Source organism: Myotis nattereri (genome assembly GCF_964212035.1).
Source record: "Myotis nattereri genome assembly, chromosome: 2".
NCBI classification, from domain to species: domain Eukaryota; kingdom Metazoa; phylum Chordata; class Mammalia; order Chiroptera; family Vespertilionidae; genus Myotis; species Myotis nattereri.
The window spans coordinates 50,784,779-50,808,258 of NC_138076.1; the positions used below are offsets into that span (position 1 = coordinate 50,784,779).

A 23,480-nucleotide genomic window follows, 5' to 3' on the forward strand; every position below is an offset into this window, starting at 1 on the left:
GTAAGCAGAAAAGCTACAAAAAAGCAGCGACTGTTGAAGTGTGGACATTGAGCAATTATTCAGGAAATAATTGTGGATTTTATGTAGTTGCTGTTTACACTTTGGTAAAATGGAGAGAACTTTCCCAGTGGTAACAAGTGTGAACTGCAAGGGCTGGTTAGTTTGCAGTGTCTGATGTAAGGACTGAGACAAAAACATTTCCTTTAATAACATGCGGATTAGGGTATCTCCAACTCTGTAAATTTAAGAGATTTAAAATATAATAATATAAATATATTGTGGACAGAAATTGCCAACATGTAGTTGTTTATGTTAAGGGCACTAAAATGGAGAAGTTTGTCTTACACAAATTCCACCCAGCATGTTTCTTCATTAACTTTTGAACTTTTCAGCTGTGCCTGACCGGTCTTCTCCTCACCGTGACAACGAAACCATATACATCCCTTACTTTAAAAGGAGCCTACCCATTTTGCCAACCAGCATCCTTTGTGTGCATTTTGGACTCAACCAATCCCTATTGATTTAGCCACAATCTTTTGTTTACATACAGAGGACCAGATTGAGGACAATACATGCAGCCCGAGCCTTTATTACCCCTGTTTTCTTTGTTCTCCCTGGAGCACTCTTTAGGTTGGTACTTGAATCTGTGTTTCTTGGTTATAGTCTCTGACCCCAAATAAATGCCTTTTAGATCTCTTTTAGCTTAAGCATCTTTCTTGATTAACAGCAACCTATTATACAAATTGTGCATCTTTTGCATTTTATATAGTTTTGTCAAACCTTAATATTTCTATTTATTTCTTAAATATTTCTTGAAATGTTACTGTTTTCCTTATTTTCTAACCCAACCCAGTCTTTCACTTCATCCTAGCCTGCCCTGTCAGGGTGCTGTTAATATGAACTTGGGATTTAAGGCAGGCATGCCTATCTTAACTTCTTTACTTTATCTTTATACTTATTTATTCCAAGAAAGAAAACTTAGAGGTACATACCTAAAAACATCTCATGCTGTGGAAGTATATCTTGAACAAATGGAATATTACCATTGACATTAAGCTCTTTCTATACATTTACTTGGCAGTGGCTGACATAAATATAAAGGGGTTTGCTTAGCAGGCACATTTGTCATTTAGCATATATAAACTCAGAGAAATGTTAAAAGCATTAAATATTTATCCCATATTGAAGCGTCCTCCCATGCACCAAGAAGTCTCAAATTTAATTCCCCATCAGAGCACATGCCTGGGTTGATCCCCAGTAGGGGGCCTTCAGGAGGCCACTGATTGATGTCTCTCTCTCCCTCTCTAAGTAATCAATAAAAACATGTTTGAAAAAGTAAATAAAATATCTTCTCAAAATACCTTTTATCACAATCATTGAGTTTCTTTAATTAAGAATCTGATTTTGAGAGTCTAGTCTTGAAAGTTACTGAATTACATTAGCTGTATTCAAAGCTTCACACATTGGTAAATGGAAATTGGACCATTAATTGATGAAATTTGGAATCTCCCAAAATTAGAATGGAGAAATTTTTTAAAATTCAGGTGGTTTGATTTTGCAGAACTCCCCTAATACTAATCCAATTCACTTGAAGACTAATGAGCTCTCATCTCTCTCTTATAATGCTGTTTCTATCTTGCTAAGGGAACCATTAGCTACTTAATCTGAGATACTTAACTCCTTTTTTACAACCTCATCACCCTCATTCCTGCATACCCATTAGAGGAAATAGATCTCAGCCTAACACAGAGAATTAATGACCAAGCAAAACTCAAAATTAAACTCAAAATTAAAACTGTTATGCTCCAAATACTTCAACATTTTCATAATTTCCATTAATAAACCTAGATCACAGAAATAAATTTAGATAATTCACAATTTATAAATATATGTACATTTACTTACAGTCTGTTTTCAAAGTGTTAGGTTAAGCAGGACTGAATCCAAATCTTGCTACTGTGAAAGAAATATCATATCTTTGAAGATGCTGCCAATATAAGCATTACTATTAAAAACATGAAGGGCTCAGAAGTGGCAGTTTCTATCCCTTACCCAATTACTTTGGCCCCATTTGTCCTGTCCTGATAGCAGATGGTCTTTAGATTTTGGCAATGAATTATTATAATCTTATTCAGATGGTGTATCCAATGTAGTAGCTGCCATTCTTGTTATGCTCTCTTTGCTGGAGAAAATCAAAACAGTTCCCTGGATTCTGCTTTGTGGCCATTGAGTGCCAAGTGGTTTCTCAGTTAACAATAAAATAAGTTTAATTTTACCTAATGGTGTAGGAAATATAACTTAACTGTTTTGTCCCAATGCCAAAACAGCTCTCCTGATATATGCTGTAATTTAGTCACAGAGACTTTGAGAAATCATGCTGGCCCACTACCTGATGAAATACTGTTTACAGAACCGGTTAAACAGGAAGTATGAGCAACATGGGGTGGCTCTATAAAACAACTTTGTCCTAGAGGGTGGAATACAAACCCATTACAGTTAAGGTCTTGCCGTCTCCATTACCCATCTCTATGGAGGATTTAGTTGTTAGGGTAAATCAGGATGCTTTCTCAAAAAGTAAGTCAACTAAACATACCTCCTGTCCCCAAGGCAGTGCTTGATGTCCTCTGAGCTTTGTTGGCAACATAACTAGATTCAGTTTTGTGATTCCCTGTCCCATTTCACTTACTCTTCGATATAGTGCTTATTTGTAAGACTGTAACTTAGTTCATAGACTAAAGGCTAGATTGCAATTTTTTATTGATTCTAGAGAGAGGAAGGAAAGAGAAACAATGATGTGAGAGAGAAATATCTATTGGTTGCCTCCCACATGTGGCCCGACCGAGGATTGAAACCACAACCTAGGTACATGCCTTGATTGGGAATCTAACCTGCCACCTTTTGATGTATGGGACAATGCTCTAACCAACTGAGCCACACTGGCCAGGGCTAGATAGCAATTTTTAATAGGATATGGTATAGACATTGTTTAAAGTTGGATATTGTGACTGATAACACTTGAACTTTCACTCCTAAGGAGTTAAATGCTTATGCTTGCTTGAAAGAACACAATATCATTCTATGTGGGAGCATGCTATTGGTTGCTACTGAGAAACTGTACATCATTCATTAGTGCAGATTGGCTCACTTAGTATTGGTTCCAACTGCCTATATTCAATAAATCCCTTGCCCCTTGAATTATATGACCTAGGTTTGCCAAGCAGAAATGCAAGAGAATGAAGAGAAGGATAGGAATAAGTAATGTGAACTGGTGGCCACATGTGGGGAGATGGATTTTTTCAGCAATGATATTTGGTGATGTTGGATCACCAATGGTAAAGGGATCACCCCCCTGGTCCCTAGTATCACATCAGAAAGAAAGAGGTAACAGTGGAAATGCCTTTCTGCTACAGAAAATGATGTGCTAGTTAAATGTCCCCACCCCCTGCATTATTACTAGATAACAAGCCTACAGTTTGGTTTTCTTGCCTTCCTAGAAATTTCAACAGCTGTATAATACAGTCCATTAGGTTCACTGCTACTCAAATTAAATGACGGAGTTGCCTACAATTGAGATTTCTGACTAATAAATGTGAAAGTATGCTATATTCCAGAAATGCAAGGACAGATCAGTGGTATGGATTGTCATGTTGTATCTCCTTAATTTAAGTACATAAGAGAAATGAAAGCAAAGTTTGGTTACCTAACAGTTAAACTCAAAACAGTAAATCAATATCTTCATCCATCCAAGAAAAAATTTTAAATAATAATGAATTCCACATTTGTCTAAAATGTATATACTTGACATCTATTGCAAATCTACATTGAAGATTAAATACTAAGAGTACCAATAAAGTCAGAAAAAAGATAACAATGTTTATAATCACAGCTAATGTTCAATTTATTGGAAGTTCTATTTCATTGCAATAAGATCACTAAAATGTTTTATTTTTTTTTATTAAATCTTTATTGTTCAGATTATTACATTTGTTCCTCTTTTTTTTCCCCCATAACTCCCCTCCTCCCAGTTCCCACCCCACCCTCCGCCCTCACTCCCCACCCACTGTCCTCATCCATAGATGCACGATTTTTGTCCAGTCTCTTCCCGCATCTCCCACACCCCTTTCCCCCCCAAGAATAGTCAGTCCATTCCCTCTCTATGTCCCTGATTCTATTATAATCACCAGTTCATTCTGTTCATCAGATTATATATTCACTTGATTTTTAGATTCACTTGTTGATAGATGTGTATTTGTTGTTCATAATTTGTATCTTTATCTTTTTCTTCTTCTTCCTCTTCTTAAAGGATACCTTTCAGCATTTCATATAATACTGGTTTGGTGGTGATGAACTCCTTTAGCTTTTCCTTATCTGTGAAGCTCTTTATCTGACCTTAAATTCTGAATGATAGCTTTGCTGGATAAAGTAATCTTGGTTGTAGGTTGTTGGTATTCATCACTTTGAATATTTCTTGCCACTCCCTTCTGGCCTGCAAAGTTTCTGTTGAGAAATCAGCTGACAGTAGTATGGGTACTCCCTTGTAGGTAACTGTGTTTCTTTCTCTTGCTGCTTTTAAGATTCTCTCTTTGTCTTTTGCTCTTGGCATTTTAATTATGATGTGTCTTGGTGTGGTCCTGTTTGGATTCCTTTGGTTTGGAGTTCTCTGCGCTTCCTGGACTTGTGAGCCTATTTCTTTGACCAGGTAGGGGAAGTTTTCTGTCATTATTTCTTCAAATAGGTTTTCAATATCTTGCTCTCTCTCATCTTCTGGCACCCCTATAATTCTGATGTTGGTACGCTTGAAGCTGTCCCAGAGGCTCCTTACACTATCTTCGTATTTTCGGATTCTTTTTTCATTTTGCTTTTCCAGTTGGGTGTTTTTTGCTTCTTCGCATTTCTAATCTTTGACTTGATTCTTGCGCTCCTCTGGTCTGCTGTTGGGATTTTGTATAATATTCTTTATTTCAGTCAGTGTATGCTTAATTTCTAGTTGGTTCTTTATCACAACATCGAGGGTCTCATTAGATTTCTTGAGGATCTCATTAAGTTTATCAGATGCTTCTAGATAGTTCTTGAGAGACCTTAAAAGTGTGGTTTTGAGCTCTATATCCTCCATTTCTGTCATTTCTGTCCTGTTTCTTTGTCTCAGCATTTTTTATGCTTTCTTGGTGCACCCCCTAGTGGTCTTTGTGCGCAGTCTTGTTGTAGTTAAGCCTTGATTGTTGTGGGTAATACCGGGGGTGATTTGACCTCCAGGCCAACTGGCTATGAGAATCAGCTGTGTCTGCAGTGAGAGAACTTCTGTCCTCTGGGGAGGTGCTAGTCTAGCCTTTGCCTGAGGCTATCCGGCCAATGCCTCTGTGCAGGGCTTGGGCGGGGTGGGTCGCACAGGATCAAGAGTCGGGCGGGCTGAGCGAGCATTTATGGCTGCTCTCAGTCCCGTCCCCAGAGGCTCTGCCTCTCAGAGTCCCAGCAACCGCTACAAACCTCGGAGAAAAAGCTGCCTTCGAGTTCCGACCGAAGCCAGAGAGTCCCGCTTCTCCCATTTGAGTCTGGGTCCCTAGAGACTTGCCCAGAACTGGAGCTCGGAGCCTGAGACTCCCTCCGATTGAAACAGACAACTGTGCCCTCAGCCGCCAGCCCGCTCCGCACGCACCTCCGCACCTTTGTATTTTCCACACTGCGCCAGCTTTGAGTCTCGGTATGCTGTTCTCTTTCCTTCTAGTTGAAGAATTTCCCCTCAGCCAGCCTTCCTGTGGTTCTGGGGGATGTCCGTTCCGTCTTTTAGTTGTATTTTTGAAGTGGTTGTGCGAGGCAGCAATCTCTGGTGTTTACCTATGCCACCATCTTGGTTCCCCTCCACTAAAATGTTTTAAATGTATTGTATAAAAATCACAATATCACAACATTTATAGTTTTTCTACCTAAAATATCTAGGAAGATCAATTAAAACAATCATAAATATAGTAATAATGCCGGGAAAATTGGCAAGATAAATGGTAAACACAACAGAAGCAACAATTCTCCTTTAATGTCAATAATAAACAATAGAAAATGTAATTAGAAAATATTTCATAGAGTCACAGCATGTTAAATTAGGCATTTGTAGGCTTGTGTTGGGTTTTGATTACAGCAGCTGTGGGCAAACTATGGCCCACGGGCCGGATCCAGCCCGTTTGAAATGAATAAAACTTAAAAAAAAAAGACCGTACCCTTTTATGTAATGATGTTTACTTTGAATTTATATTAGTTCACACAAACACTCCATCCATGCTTTTGTTCTGGCCCTCCGGTCCAGTTTAAGAACCCATTGTGGCCCTTGAGTCAAAAATTTTGCCCACCCCTGGATTAGAGTGTGGCAGGTGTTCTGAGAGCAGGAGCAGATTGTTGCGCATGCTCCCTACAGTTTCAATGACAGCCTCACATCACCAGCCACACATTCCTTTCAGGTGGGGATAGTGGAGAAGTCCACATCTGGGAGCCAGGAAGGCTAGAAAACTCTGTAACTAAAAGCCAAAAGATAACAATGCATGGATGTAGTTATATCAGTAGGACTTCAGGAATATTAATAGCCTTTATCATAATTAGCAAGATTTAATTTTTTGCCACCACATTTATCTATCCATTATATATATCCATTAACCTTTGTCTGTGTGTTGGTATTTTTTAAAGGGGAAATGTTGCATATATATTTTACATTCCTAAAAATTCAGATCCACTACTTTTCATTGCTTCTATATATATATCGAATGTTGGGCAGCTGTCTCCCATTATAGTAGCCCTATAATATTTTAATTTAAAAAATATAACTGATGCTGAGAGAAGGAGAGAAACATTGATTAGTTGTTCCACTTACGTATGCATTGGTTGATTCTTGCATGACCCAGACAGGAGAACAAACCTGCAACCTTGGCATATTGGGACAACACTCTAAACAACTGAGCAGTCTTATGATCATATAAAAGTTTTTATTACACACTTGAAGCCTATATTTTTCAAATAATTCCCTTGATTTACCACTTCACTTGCTAAGTAAAAACATTCAAAATTATCCAATGTTTTATCGGTATTAAAACAAACCCTGTATATTTGATATTTAGTTATTTTCAACCCATATCATTTACCTAAGTTGAAAATCCTTTTATTTAGGATGTCCTGAATAGCTATTAAGATACTATCTTTTTGAAACATGATATAAGTAAAAATAAAGTGAACCTTATTCTTGTGCCAACTATGAAAGAGAATTTTAGAAGTAATGACATTTTGTAAATTCTGTTCACCCTCTTTTAAATCACATCTAACATTGCTTCAGATAATCTTAAAATCTGCCAAGAGTTCTTAAAGACAATGAGTCCTTTAATGGAAGATGTAAGACAAGAAGGTTCACTTGATTACCCTATAATATAAACTGATAGGGCCAAACTCTTCTTATTTTATTCTTGTGCCATGTTTGTCTTCTAACTCCCTTACTGTACACACATGAGCATGCACATACACATACCCTTATTCACATTGCCACTAAACATATTTTAAGAAAAGCAAAGTATGTTTCTTTCTAAATGTATAATTTATTTTAATTCTTTCAACAGCACATAATCATTAAGCACTGAATATATGCTATTATTATAGGTACTAAGAACCCGATAACAATCAAGCAGTCTCTGTTCCTATTTTCCTAATGTATATAGTGTTATGAGGGAGAGGGATTTAGCTAGACTACATAAAATCACACACACACACACACACACACACACACACTCACTCACTCACACACATTCCTGCTATAACTTAGCTTCAAAAATATAGACTAAAATTGCACTCTATGTGGTAGGATACTTAACTACTCTGGTGAAGGAGGAATTTGGAGTGCTCCTTATTTTACTCCAATTAGTTATTTCTTAGTTATTTCTTGCTTCCTATTTTTCTAAGCTGGCACCAAGAGTGAGCTTCTCATTGTGCTGTATCCATAGTTATACGCATTTGCTCACTGTAGTTGCACAATCATCCACAAGAAGCAGTCTACCTATCCTACAGATTACTGGGAGGGGTGCCCTTCACCTTCCTGTACAGGGTAGACTCACAGACATTTAAGTGTTCAGATAAAGGTTCAGTTCTCAGTAGGTGAGGTACCGCAATATTTTTCTCCTTCTCTCCTTCTAATTTTGGAGAGAAAGGTTTACCTTTTTAACTTTAGATCTACTTTTTTTTTTTTTAATAGTAATTCAATGAAGAAAAGGTAACTTTTCTAACTAATGGTCTGGAGCAATTGGACATCAATAAGGGGGGAAATAAACAATCTATTTCAGAACTTAACAAACAAAGTAGTTTAAAATCGATTACATGCATAAAAATGGAAACTAATTCTAAAAATTAGGAGAAAATTTCAGCTCTCAGGCTAGGCAAAGAGTTCTTAGGCTTGACATAAAAAATGACTTATAAAAGAGCCCTAGCTGGTTTGGCTGGTTTGGCTCAGTGGATAGAATGTTGGCCTATGGACCAAAGGACTCCAGGTTTGATTCCAGTCAAGGGCACATGCCCGGGTTGCGGGCTTGATCCCCTATTGTAGGAGGCAGCCAATCAATGATTCTCTCTCATCATTGATGTTTCTATCTCCCTTTTCCTCTCCCTTCCTCTCTGAAATCAATAAAAATATATTTCTTTAAAAGATTTATAAAAGGAAATTTTGATAATTTGGACACTATTTAAAATTTTTATGAAACATCCTATTATGAAAAGGAAAGGTATTAACTGGAAAAAAATATTTTAAAAAACACACATATCGAGAAGAGGATTCAAATCTATAAGACATAAAGATGTTTCAATACTCATTAGTTAAACAAACAAAATATTTCATTAAAAATTGGGGAAAGTAATAAGCACACATTTCACCAGAGAGAGAGCACTGAGCCGCCCAGTGCCTTGTGGCCAATGAAAGCAACAAGCATAAAATCAAAGCGTTAAGTCTTCACACTCCTACTGTGATGGTAAAAGCAAGAGACTAGAACTAGAGAAAGCACTGATTATCTCTTATCCATTTTCCTTCATCGGCCTGTGCAGAGGTTGAGGGTCATTTGGTCAGTGAAGACATGGGAGTCTTCACCATTGAGGGAGCCCAGAACCAAAGGCTCAGGCAGTTATATGGACCATGGGTTTGCAAAGAGGGGGAGGGGGGAGGATTAGAAGTGGAAATGTAGTGGATACCGAGTCAGAGTCCAGAAAAGTGCATTCAAGGTTTCTCCTTCCTTTGTTCTTAAGGAGACCTCAGAAGAGGTGCCTGAAGAAGACCTCTGCCAGAGGAATCAGATAAGAAGACCTAGCAATAAAGGTAGATGGGCTCGAAAGTCAAATATGTGAAAGAGTGTGACTTGCCAGGGAGGCCTGAGTGCTCAATTGCAACTCTTTTCAGGGAGTGCAATGCATTGGCTGTGCACCAAGTCTGATGTGGGGAGGGCAGTTTCCTGTCAGGTGAAACATTCTAATGTCCCTGATCAGACCTGAAAAATTAGTTTCTAAATTAGGAGCTGGAGTCCCCAATTCTTGTAATGATATATGAAGAATGTGTTGGGATAAGGCTGATGAAGAATTGGGATGGACCCCTGGATTCCAGAAAGAGAAAATAGTCTATTAAAATACTGAGCCAAAATAATAGAAAGGAGAAGGAGGAAAAGGAGGAGGAGGAAAGAAAAATGGTTTATTGAATTAAATAAAAGAAGGCTAGTAATACTGGAGGTGAGTGATCAAGTGAAAGCTAGGGAAGAGGCACATTGGAATGGCAGTAGTCAGAAGGCGTATGTTGTTCACTTGAAAGATCGAGATGTCTGGGAAGTATTCTAAGAGCAATGGAAATCTATGAATGGCTTTTAAGCAGAAAAGTTACATACTTAAGTTTGCCATTTTAAAAGTTACTCCAACTGCTTGTGGAAAGTACATTATAGTGACTGCAAAAAAAAAAAAAAATTGGAAACGGGACTTCCAAGTAAATTTGTTTTGTAGTACTTTAGGAAGCATGTTGGTTTTGTAGATGGAACTTAAAAATAAAATAAAAGAAAAGTGACTAGCAGAATCAAGAGCTGTATTTTGTATTAGAATTGATATTCCTAATCATTTTGGTGTGTGAGAGTAAAGGATAAGAAGAGAATGACCCTTTATTGTGGTATGATCAACTGAGTAAATGCAGTTTTATTTGTTTGTTTGGTTGGTTTCAGTCTTTTTATGGATTTTGGAACAATGAAAGAAAAACATTTGGAGAAAAACAAATACTTTATATTGGTCATATTAAGAGATTGATATAAAAATCAAAGGTAAGTGAAATAGGCAATAATAGAAAGATATCTCTGTAGTAAATATTGAATTGTAAAGAAATATTTAAACATATATAAAATATTTAATAGTTTAGATATTTAGATATCCTAATTGACAGGACTGACAACTACCTAGTCTATTTTCATTCAAAAGTTAAGAAATTTCAGAGCTTGATTACAGCAATAAATTTAAAATAAAAAGTGAGGATAATGTGAGATCTTCATTTATCAACTACTAACATTTTTTATTTACTAGGAATGGCCATTGAATTTCTGTTAGATTTAAAAGTCCCAGAATGACCATTTTGAAAATTAGTGCCCAACAGTAAATGCTTTTTGTTATGAGGTATGTACAAGGACAAAGTCAAGTTTTGATTTAGTAATTTTTTTCTTACTGTGTGAAGAAATTATACTAAATCATTTGTTGACTACCCTTTTTCATGTCTCATGAAAATATGTACTTATAATAAGACGTTCATCTTTGATATGTGTGTCAAAATAGTTTTATGGGGAAAAGGCCAGGTGAAAAATGAAGATTATTTTCTTCTAAGCTATGTGACTACTGATTTTTATTTTTTATAAGCACTGTTTTTTAATGGGCACTCCCTCTCACTGGGGAAAAATACACAATAATTCAATGATATATATCAGAAATCTAAAAACATATATCATTAAATTTTTATAACAACCTTGAATGTTATATGGTTTAATACTTTTTAACTGATAAAGTATTTAAATCTCAGAGAGAGCAGGCAACATGTTCAATACCATAGGAAAAATATCCATAGCAGGATAGGGATTAGGCCTCACAGATTTGAATCTCACATTCTTTTCGTTACTCAATTATATTTTATAATTAAAATAACTATAATCCTATATAATAAAAGCCTAATATGCTAAGTGTCTGGTTGTCTGGTCGGCCATTCAACCAATCAAAGCGTAATATGCTAATGATATGCTAAGGCCACTCAACTGCTCACTATGACACACACTGACCACCAAAGAGCAGATGCCCCGACTGGTAGGTTAGCTTGCTGCTGGGATCTGGCCGATTGGGACTGAGCAAGACAGGCTGGACAAGCCCTGGAGCCCTCCCACGGTCCCTCCCCAGCTAACCAACCTTCTGCATCCCACCCCAGCCCCGATTGTGCACCGGTGGGGTCCCTCAGCCTGGCCTGTGCCCTTTCGCAATCCAGGACCCCTAGGGGGATGTTGGAGAGCCAGTTTCAACACGATGGCAAAACAACCAGTCGCTATGACGGGCACTGACCACCAGGGGGCAGATGGTCAATGCAGGATCTACCCCCTGGTGGTCAGTGCATTCCCACATAGGGGAGATGCCTCAGCCAGAAGCTGGGCTCATAGCTGGTGAGTGCAGTAGCAACAGCCAGAGCCTCTCCCAACTCCACAGCAGTGCTAAGGATGTCCAACTGTCGACCCGGGGAGTGGGCCTAAGCAGTCATTCAGACATCCCCTGAGGGCTCCTGGACTGCAAGAGGGCACAGGCTGGGCTGAGGGATGCCCCCCTCCAGTGCATAAAATTTCATGCACTGGGCCTCTAGTATCAATAATATTAACTTTCTTTGAAGCCCTTTTTGAGAATTGGGTAGATTTAAAATTTCTTAATGGAAAATATTATTATATTGAATTTTACTGTTGAATGTTTTGTCTAAAGTTTTTCTAAAGAAAATTAAGCATTTTTTATGCACAGAGATCTCCATATATATCGTGCTATTTTTCTGGTCTTAATTTATTCTAGATTAATATTTTCCTGCTTTTATTTTCCACCAAGTATATTTTTGGAATGTCTTTTACATTCTAGTCACTATGTCACATACTAGATTTTGATAACTTATTTTTTTATTTTTATTAAATTCATTAATTAAAGGCTTATCAAGTCCCAGCCAGTTTGGATCAGTGGATAAAGCCTCCATCTGTGGACTGAAAGATACCAGGAACCCAATCAAGGGCATGTACCTTGGTTGCAGGCTCCATCCCCAGCCCTGGGGTGCCTGTGGGAGGCAACAAATCAATGTTTCTCTCTCACATCGATGTATCTCTCTCTGTGTCTCCCCACCTCCCTTCCACTCTTTCTAAAAAAAATATATATATATTTCCTCAGGTGAGTATTAACAACAAAAAAAGGTTTACAAAACTTGGCCATGGCCAGGTAGCACAGTTGGTTAGCTAGAACATTGTCTCGATATTATAAGGTTGTGGGTTTGATCCCCAGTCAAGGTACATACAAGAATCAACCAATCTCTCTATATAAAAGGCTAATATGCTAAGTGTCCATCTGACTGGTCGCTATAATGCACACTGACGACCAGGGAGCAGACGTTCAACACAGGAGCTGCCTTGATGCACAATGGCCATTTACAGAGAAACAGCACTGCGGACCTGGTGCCCACAAAGCAACACTCAGCTTCCCCCAAGTGGGACAAAGGCTCCGCCACCACCCCAAAGTGACAGACCACCAAATCACAGTCTACACTACCGAGACCTCATAGCGCAAAATGTGGCCCACAGTGCAGCAAAGCCGGTAAATAGTGGCTGTGGGTGCCAGGTAATGACATCAAGTAGCAACACCCAGCTTCCTCTCTCTAGTGCAGTGGTTCTCAACCTTGTGGCCCTTTAAAAACAGTTCCTCATGTTGTGATCCAACCATAAAATTATTTTCGTTGCTACTTCATAACTGTAATGTTGCTACTGTTATGAATCGTAATGTAAATATCTGATATGCAGGATGGTCTTAGGCCAGTGATGGCGAACCTTTTGAGCTCAGCGTGTCAGCATTTTGAAAAACCCTAACTTAACTCTGGTGCAGTGTCACATATAGAAATTTTTTGATATTTGCAACCATAGTAAAACAAAGATTTATATTTTTGATATTTATTTTATATATTTAAATACCATTGAACAAAGAAAAATCAACCAAAAAAATGAGTTTGCATGTCACCTCTGACACGTGTGTCATAGGTTCGCCATCACTGTCTTAGGCGACCCCTGTGAAAGGGTTGTTTGACCGCCAAAGGGGTCGTGACCCACAGGTTGAGAACCGCAGCTCTAGTGACTAACCTCCTTGGAGTTTCTTCAGCCCACGAACCTGACTTGCTTTATAGCCAGGTGCAAACATTTTACAATTTAACCAAATGTTTGTGAAGCATTTTCATGTGCCTCACCTCATTTGATCCTCACAGAAGTCCTGGAGTAGGTAGATAGAAGACGGTAGAATCCTATTTTCTTTTTTTTTTTAAATATATTTTTTATTGATTAAGATATTACATATGTGTCCTTTTCCCCACGTTACCACCTACCCCGCCCCCCCCGCCCCCGCTCATGCCCTCACCCCCCCCCCCGTTGTCCCTGTCCATTGGTTAGGCCTATATGCTTGCATATAAGTTCATTGGTTTATCTTTCCCCCTTACCCCCACCCTCCCCTACCTTCCCTCCAAGGCCCGAGAGTCCAATCAATGCCTCTTCGTCTCTGGATCAGTCCTTGTTCATCAGTTTATGTTGTTCATTATATTCCACAAATGAGTGAGATCATCCGGTATTTATCTGCTCTCCAGTTCCATCCATGCTGTGGCAAATGGTAAGAGTTCCTTTTTCTTCTTCCTCTTCTTAAAGAATACCTTTCCGCATTTCATATAATGCTGGTTTGGTGGTGATGAACTCCTTTAGCTTTTTCTTATCTGTGAAGCTCTTTATCTGACCTTCTATTCTGAATGATAGCTTTGCTGGATAAAGTAATCTTGGTTGTAGGTTCTTGCTATTCATCACTTTGAATATTTCTTGCCACTCTCTTCTGGCCTGCATGGTTTCTGTTGAAAAATCAGCTGACAGTCATATGGGTACACCCTTGTAGGTAACTGACTGTCTTTCTCTTGCTGTTTTTAAGATTCTCTCTTTGTCTTTTGCTCTTGGCATTTTAATTATGATGTGTCTTGGTGTGGTCCTCTTTGGGTTCCTTTTGTTTGGGGTTCTCTGCACTTCCTGGACTTGTAAGTCTATTTCTTTCACCAGGTAGGGGAAGTTTTCTGTCATTATTTCTTCAAATAGGTTTACAATATCTTGCCCTCTCTCTTCTTCTGGTACCCTTATAATTCTGATGTTGGTACACTTGAAGTTGTCCCAGAGGCTCCTTACACTATCTTCATAGTTTTGAAATCTTTTTTCTTTTTCGTTGGGCATTTTTTTCTTTCTTCATATTTCAAATCTGTGAATTGATTCTTGGGATCCTCTTATCTGCTGTTGGATCTCTGTATATTATTCTTTATTTCAATCAGTGTATGCTTAATTTCTAGTTGGTCTTTTTTCATATCCTCCAGGGTCTCACTAAATTTATGGGCGGTTTCCATAAAATTCTTGAAAAACCTTATAAACGTGGTTTTGAACTCTATATCCAGTCGTTTGCTTTCCTCCATTTCTGTCATTTGTGACCTGTCTCTTTGTCTCCGCATTTTTTATGCTTCCCTGTGTTGGTAGAGTGGTTTTGTGGGCTAGGTGTCCTGTAGGGCCCAGTGGCTTAGCCTCCCCAGTTACCTGAGGTAGACAAGCTTGGTGCACCCCCTTGTGGGCTTTGTGCACAGTCTTGTTGTAGTTATGCCTTGATTGTTGTAGGATCACTGGGAGGAATTGACTTCCAGGCCAGTTGGCAGTGAGAATCAGCTGTGTCTGCAGTGGGAGAACTTCTGTGCTGAAGATACCCTTCTGGGGCAAGACTTGCTTCAGTTGGGCTTTGGTGGTCACTGAGTCTGCACCCTGAGTGTATCCCTTATGGATCTGAGGAGTTGTAATCTGGATGGTCCCCCTCTGACCACTGGGTACACTGGCTCTTGGATCTAAGGAGGTGCTAATTTAGCCTCTGCCTGAGGTTACCCAACAGGAGCTACGAAGAGAACTGAAGATTACTGTTCCTTTTTTGGAGTTTGGAGGTGCCCTGATGAGGCCCAGCTGTGAAGCAATGCAAGCTGCTGTGGAGCCTTGGGCCTTCTCTTGGAAGTTCTGGGTCTGTCTGGCCCAGCTGCAATTTGTTAGGTAATTTTCAGGTTGCAAAGGGCCAGGGCATTCATATGCAAAAGCCTCTGCCCCAGCCTGGGTGGGGCAGGGTCTCAGGGAATCAAAGGGTGGAGCAGCAGCTATGGCTGGTCCTCAGCCCTGCCCTAACGGGCTGCGCGTCTCAGTGTCCCTATAATTGCTGCAAGCACCTCTGAGGGAAAGCCGCCCTCAAGTTCAGAGTTCTGCCTGCTGCCAGACAGTCCAGTTTCTCCCCGTATGAGTCCTGGGTCCCCAGAGACTTCCCGGAACTGGAGTTCAGAGCAGTCGGGAGCTTGTGACTCCTTCCTGATTCAAAAAGACAGCCGCATCCTCAGGTACCAGCCCCTTTCCGTGCGCGCATGAGAGCCTCCGTACCTTTGCACTTACTTCCGCAGCTCCTCTGAGTCTCAGTGTGCTTTTCTCTTTTCTTCTAGTTGTAGAATTTATACTCAGTCAGCCTTCCTGTAGTTCTGGAGGATGTCCATTTTGTCTTTTCGTTGTATTTTTGAAGTTGTTGTGGGAGGCAGCAATTTCCCATTCTTTACCTATGCCGCCATCTTAGTTTCTCCCCTATTTTCTTTTCATTAGCCGGAAAACAGAGATTTAGAAAGTTCAGAAACTTGACCAGACTAAAAAGAAGTAAGAAATGGTGAACCTTGAAAATGACTTCAGGTTTTCTCACTGTGCAGAATATAGTTAAGCAGGCTACAGTAAAATATTTCACCCTTTGCTCTCTCTGCATGATCTATAGTAATAATCTGCTTTGTGTTGATATTTACTGCTGTGTTGCTGACAATTATCTGAAAGAGAAGTTGAGGTGCTTCACTGAGCTGGAAGAAGTTTAGCTAAATCAAAAAGCAGGTCTAATTAAGCAAGTTTATCTATATATATAAAGCTCTCGTTGGCACCAATCACACAAGTGTGTTTCCATCTGTCATTGTGGATTCTGGATTTGGTTGACACTTCTATTATAGAGAAAGGGCAAATGGCGATATTAAAATATTTCTTCTAATTAATTTCCTTTCAATTAGAATTTGTGCACCGGGCCTCTAGTGAATACATAAATGAGTGGAATAAGAAATCTCTCTCTCTCTCTCTCTCTCTCTCTCTCTCTCTCTCTCTCTCTCTCCCTCTCCCTCTCCCTCTCCCTCTCTCTCTCTCAAATCAATAAATTAAGAGACAAAAACCTCAAATTACTCTCTTATCAAACAATACTTATCTGACATGTTCTAGTTTTTGTAATTATGTTATACCATTTACTAGTTATTCATTTTTGAAACAATAATTATAAAATAATATATATTTTAATATAGTTTAACAGACTAACATGGTATTAAACATGATACAGTATTTTAAGGATTCAAAATAGTACTAGAACATAGACATTCTAAAATAATTTATTATGGTCATATTGCATGAAATTTGCCCTTTAGTCAATAGAAATCTGAGTAACAGATTTTATTGGATTACGTCTAATAGTTTATTAGCATTTTTCTTCTAGCAACAAAAACTTCCAAAGCTGAAAAATAAAGTTATATTATAATACAGTTTTCTTGACACTGTAATTCATATTGTTTTAAACAAACTACACAAGATTAGGGATAGTAGATATGATAACTTATGAATAAGCCATAAGCATAAAATAATTTTTAAAAATTATTTTTAAAATGTGACTTGAATCTTAACCATTTTTTAAGGAATTGATTCTACTGATTAATACATAGATTCCAGTTGGTTTTCATTACATAACTCAGACCTTTGGGCTTTCATATTATACATTTGAAGTAGTAGTTAGGATTGGCTTCATAAGTGTGGGGTTAGTCCAGTGCCACAGAACTCAGCTCAAGCGGCCCCATCATGAGATCAGTAAAACGGTATTCACTGAGAGATTATTGTGCATATAAGAACAGTGCACACACTGGAGCCCTCAAATACACAGTGGAATGAGCTCAGCATATACTGTTATAAGACAGCTTACATAGTGAAAATTTAGAGGCTGCTTATCATTTACAATAATTGGTTATATCATTCAAGTTTTTATAGGAATAAGGAATTGGTTAAGGTGGTTACTCGTGACAATTTGGGGAATAGATTATGTTTCTTTTATGATTTTCAGAGGCATTCATAAGAAGTAGCCCGAGTTAAGTTTTCCCTATTTGCAAAATAAGCTAAATTAGGTTTTCCTTATGTATTCTAAATGGTTTTGCCCATTCAGGGAATTTTCAAATTTGTCTTCATTTTGTATTTTACTTTGACAACACAGAATTCCAAGCAGTATAATTAATTGATTCATTCATTAATTCAATCTTCTTTTTAACAAATATTGCATTCCAATTAAGGTAGGCACAGGAGGGTCAAAATGAAAGATTAGAAAGAAAATATATCCATGATTCTGACTTACTCTCAATATTCTAATATATCATGTTACCCCAAGTATTAAAAATATATTTATTGTCTTTATTATAGCAGTATATGGATATTTTTAACAACTTGTTTTAGACTTTTACCATTGAATTGGTAATCCTTACAAGAAAAGTAAACATTTTGTCTTCATTGAGATAATTGAAATGTACTGTGAAAAAATGTTACTTTTCATGCAGTAAAATAGATCATTCTTGTGGAAATATATGTGATCATTTGACATTTTATTTTCTCTACAGGTGTTTCAAACTAAGGAGATGGCTTTGGAAGTGGAGGAACTAACATCTACAACTATTATCTATTCCTGGATACAGTTGTTTTACTAGTATCTCAAGTTTCATAGAAAACCAAGAAATTAGACATTAAGTTCAATTTTGAATACATTTTTAGAAATGTTCTGGCATTAACAAACATTTTTTTTTGCCAAAATATCAGTATTTGTATTATAATATATTGAATTTAAATAATTGTTATCACAGATTTTCAAGACTTTTCTTTCAAGATAATTATAAATTAAATGGCTATTTTGTTAGTAGTATAGCTATTACTATTTAAGAGGAATTCCACATGATATGAAATCATTTTCCAATGATTGCACACACACACACACACACACACACAAATTGTCAAAATCCAATTTGTGATTTCTAGGTTATGTTCTGAGTAGGACCGTGTTGTAAGTGATTAATGTACATAAATTCTTCATTCTATATATCAATCTTATCAGGACAATCCAATACTACATATAAGAAAACTGAGGCACTGAGAAACTAAAAAAATTCCCTATTTGTGAGAGTTATTGCTTACATCAAAGAAATTATAAGTGAGAGGTCACACTCTAGGTGGTTCCCTAAAACACCTAAAGGAAACACTCCACACAAGAAAAAAATCAGTATTTGAAATATGCCATAACTAGAAATCACCAGTGAAGAATTTTGTTCTCTACCACTCTCTGTCTTCTTGTTACAAATGTGGTGAAGCCCAAAACAACAAAGAATGAGTTTAAGTGAGGGAGAAAAAAACACCAAACATGTCCCTCCTCCTATAAGAATAGTCTTGATTTTCACTTAAATTTAATAAGTTCAGGTTTTTCTTACACTGTATTTTATTATTTGAACAATAGAATAGTGTCTTCTCTTGATAGGCAAAAGCAGATAGTTCATCCTGGGTGAGAAATAAAAGTTAAAAGAGTGAATAGCAAGACAATTTTGGAAAAGAATAAAGTTGCTTTGTGCTGGCCCCCTATGTTGTCAGTATATTCAATACACTGATCTGTATACATGGGCCAGGAAGGCCACATAGAGTGTAACAGTCTGTGTTCCAAGCAGAAGGTTACCAGCATGCTTAATGGAGTTCTTTTAACTCTCCCAGGATGGAATTTCCATTGGGAATGAACCAGTTATTTGAAAATACTTTGTTTCCTGCTACTTAAACCATTTGTTTTAAAATAGACTTTCAAAACATTTATATTCCTCATAATTGAACTTAGCATGAAATACGTGAAAAATGAGCTTTTCACATGAGCTATAATTATATTTTATGTTCTCTGGTCAGTTAGTTCTGGGTGTAATGAGTAAAATAATTAGTTATTGAGAGAATTTTATTGATATTTTCTATTGAAAACATATAAAGTATACTAGTAGTCCTTCTAGGTTTTACTCTACTGAATTATTTTAAAATAGAACAGCAATCTTGTATCACTTTTTCCCTGACTGTCCACACATATCTTGGATCATTAAGGATGTAATTGTCCACTTTGCAGATGCTGCTGCCCTGGAGACACCTGTGACCAGCCAGGGTGAACCCCACCATGGTCTTCGACATCTCCATCCACGGTGAGCCCTTGGGCCCGTGTCTTCTTCGACCTGTTTGCAGACAAAGTTCCAAAGACAGCAAAAAAACTTCCGTGTTCTGAGCACTGGGGAGAAAGGATTTGGTTATACAGAAGGTTCCTGCTTTCACAGAATTATTCCGGATTTATGTAACAGGGTGGTGACTTCTGGCGCCATAATGGCACAGGCGGCAAGTTCATCTATGGGGAGAAATTTGAGGATGAGAACTTCATCCTGAAACATACAAGTCCTAGCATCTTGTCCATGGCAAATGCTGGACCTAACACAAATGGTGCCCAGTTTTTCATCTGCACTGCCAAGCCTGAGTGGTTGGATGGCAAGCATATGGTCTTCGCCAGGTGAAAGAAGGCATGGATATTGTGACAGCCATGGAGCGCTTTGGGTCCAGGAATGGCAAGACCAGCAAGAAGATCACCATTGCTGACTGTGAAGAACTCTAACAAATTTGACTTGTGTTTTATCTTAACCACCAGAGCATTCCTGTTGTAGCTCAGGAGAGCATCCCTTCACCCTCTGCTTGGAATGCTCTATAAACTTTGTGCTCTCACCACAATTCATTGGGCTCCATAATTTCCTTACCCCATTCCAGTCTAGCAGGATTGCGGAGTTAAGTTTATGATTATGAAATAAAAATTAAACAGTTAAAAAAAAGAATGTAGTTGATCTTCAAATGTCCTAAAATCACATTCAGAACCTTCAAAAGGTACTTCTGAAGCAAACTGCTACATCAACTTATTTATGAGACCCTATAAGTTACCTCATTAGTTAGTGATTATTTCTACCATTTCTGAAAAATCTCAGATACCTTTGGAGAAAGCTCACATCCACAACAGAAATGCTTGTTTTTGCTAATATTATTGTTATTTCTAATATTGCTATTTTTACTTATTTCTTGGGTATTGTATTCACTACTAATGTAGCTCTGAATGTTTCCCATGATATAGACAATACAATTTCATAAATAACTGGGTAATAACAAAATGTAAAAATTTCAAAGCAACATCTGCTGTGGTTATAGCCACCATGTAAAAGAGCTGGCCATGCTCTCCTTAGATGGACTTTTCACATGATGTATAGATATTGTGAATGTGACACATTGGCCATCAGGGTTAGACACTGAGTCCAAATGTTACAAAACAATATATGATTTTTTCTACTGACTAATTTTCTAATCCTCACCTGAGGATATGTTTCTTCTTATTATTATCATTACTGATTTTAGAGAGAGAAGGGAGAGGGAGAGAGAGAGAAACTTCCACTAATTGCCTCCCATACATGCCTGGACCAGGGATGGGGATCAAACCTGCAATCTGAAATCATGCTTTTAGAAATATTGCTTTATTACCTGTCTGATGCTGTATATAATAAACTTGCATTAGTATTTAAAATACAGAGGAGGAGTATATGTAGACTGACAGATTAAAGAAAAATAATAAACACTACTAAGAATAGATGTGGAAAACATGCAGAATACAAAATAAAACTGAATTCTAGTACCTGTAAGAGAAAAAAATACAAAAACTATAAGAAATCTTACATTAAAAGATTTGAGTTTTTCTTGTTAACAATGTTGCACAGTGAGTTAGACTAACAAGGAAAAACAAAACAGCTCTACAACAAAGTGGATGTCATTTCTGAATCCCATGTATAAAGGGGAAATTTTACAACATGTATACATAGATAGTGGTACCTACAAAACAAAGAGAATCATTCTCACATAGAATTACATCTTTAAAATGTAAAAATTAGAACTTAATGTCACAACATTTTTGTTTTTATTTCCAAATAATTACTAACAGAGAAATTTTGCAATAATTGTACAAATAATGTTTTTTCTTCAACAATCTATATATATAAAAAGCCAGGGTTCGTAATGTCCACAACAACCAAAAGCTAGACCAAACACCTGCAGTCCTGCAGTTAGTGTTGGGTTGCCATGGTGACCCAGCACTGACTGCCACCGGTGCGGGCACAGCGACCCAGAACTGACTGCCAAGGGGGCTGTGGATCAGGCCCAGAGAGAGGCCCGGAAATGCTGCCTGGCATAGAAATCTACCAATCAGAACCAAATCTGGGTGAAGTATGAGGAGCCAATAGCCATAGGAGGCAGAGATTTGACGCTGCCTGGCATAGAAACGAACAAATCAAAACCTACTCTGGGTGAACTGCGAAGGTAGAACCTAAGGTGGGGGCTGAGGAGGGGTTTTAAGGGCAATAGCTGTTTGGTGTAAGGTGTAAGAAAGTGGTTCAATTTTTTAATGAGCGGTTTGGCAGTATAGTGCATATGGCTGGCTATCAATCCAGATATAAGAATTATGTATTTTTGTCTGCCAAGAGCATCTCCTCCTGATGGAAAAGCCCCCCCACCCCCATTTAAGCAATCATATCCTATATAATCTATCTATACTACTAAAAGGGTAATATGCTAATTAGACCAGGTCAACTGGCCATCTTCCGGACATCCAACTTCCTTCCAGACAAAGCCATGGTGGTGGGGGCCAAGGCAGAGGCAGTTAGAGGTGATCAGGCCGGCAGGGGAGGGCAGTTGGGGGTGAGATCAGGCCTGCAGGGGAGGGCAGTTGGGGTCAACCAGGCCGGCAGGGGATGGCCATTGGGGGCGAGATCAGGCCAGCAGGGGAGGGCAGTTGGGGGCAATTAGACAGGCAGATAGGTGAAGGGTTAGAAGCCAGTGGTCCCAGATTGCGAGAGGGATGTCTTACCGCTGGTTTAGGCCTGTTCCCTGTGAGATCAGCCCTAAACCGGTAGTCAGACATCCCCCAACGGGTTTCTGATTGGAGAGAGTTCAGGCTGGGTGCATCCCCCGCCCCCCCCCCCCATCCCGGTTCTGTGCATGAATTTTATGTACTGGACCACTAGTTTAAAAATAAGCCACTGACATTAAGCCTTATAACCTCCTATCTCTTTAGTGTATATTTTCTACAAACAAAAGGGACTTTATAACATTACAATATATTAAAATGAGGAATTTAGATTTATCCATTCTGCATTCTTATCATGGACCTCATTGAAGTTTTGGCAATTGTTTCACTGATCTCTCTTATAGAAAGAGGAAAGAAAGGGAATAAGGCAGGAAAAGAGGAACAAAGGGACAAAGTCAGGGATGGAATGTAATAACATTAAATTCTTTTGATATAAAAACATATATGATAAAAATATATATATTCAGCCAAGGTATTATTTACCTTCCAAAGCAGAGATAAGGCATTTCCACTGATGCAAGTAGTATCAAATAGCTGTATTTACCTGCTAATTATAACCAAACAAAGATCAAGTAAAAGTAAAAAATAATAATAAGTAAGTTAATGACAAGATACATAAAACAGAGCTGACATTTCTATTATGAGCTAGATTAAATTTATAAAATAAAAAATATAACTATGAGAGTATACATTGCAATATAAATGTTAAGGGAAAATGGTGTCATAAGGGAAATCATAATAGCATTAAAAATTCTTTCTATGGGATAAGAAAATAAATGAGTTGGGTTGTCCAGGAAGAAACACATTCTAACTATTTCATCTTAAGAACAAGGGATATACTATAATATCATACTAGAATTTTGAAATATTTCAATTGGGATACATACTTGTTATTTAATATTAGATTTTCCATATAGAAATATCAATTGAACTATGTCTGTTCAAGAAGGAAGATAGCAATACAGGATTGAATAGGCATGGGTAGTGGTAAAATGTGGAAAATAGAGAAATACAAATACATTACTCTAGAATGACGTAGATAATGATTGAAAAGAACAGCAGAATAAAATGCCAATACACCAAATGAGGAGAAAAAAGAAAACACTGAAAAGTAAAAGCTATGAAATAACTAATATTTATTCATTGGC

General features: G+C 37.9%; 1 pseudogene across 1 annotated transcript in view; it reads left to right on the forward strand.

Moving 5' to 3' along the window:
* The window catches only part of LOC308513697 (peptidyl-prolyl cis-trans isomerase A-like), a 33,324-nt pseudogene extending 13,272 nt beyond the window's left edge, over positions 1–20,052 (forward strand). Inside the window, exon 3 of the transcript in view lies at positions 19,553–20,052. The product of the transcript in view is annotated as a peptidyl-prolyl cis-trans isomerase A-like (transcript). The remainder of the gene's footprint in view (positions 1–19,552) is intronic.
* The last annotated feature ends 3,428 nt before the right edge of the window (positions 20,053–23,480 follow it).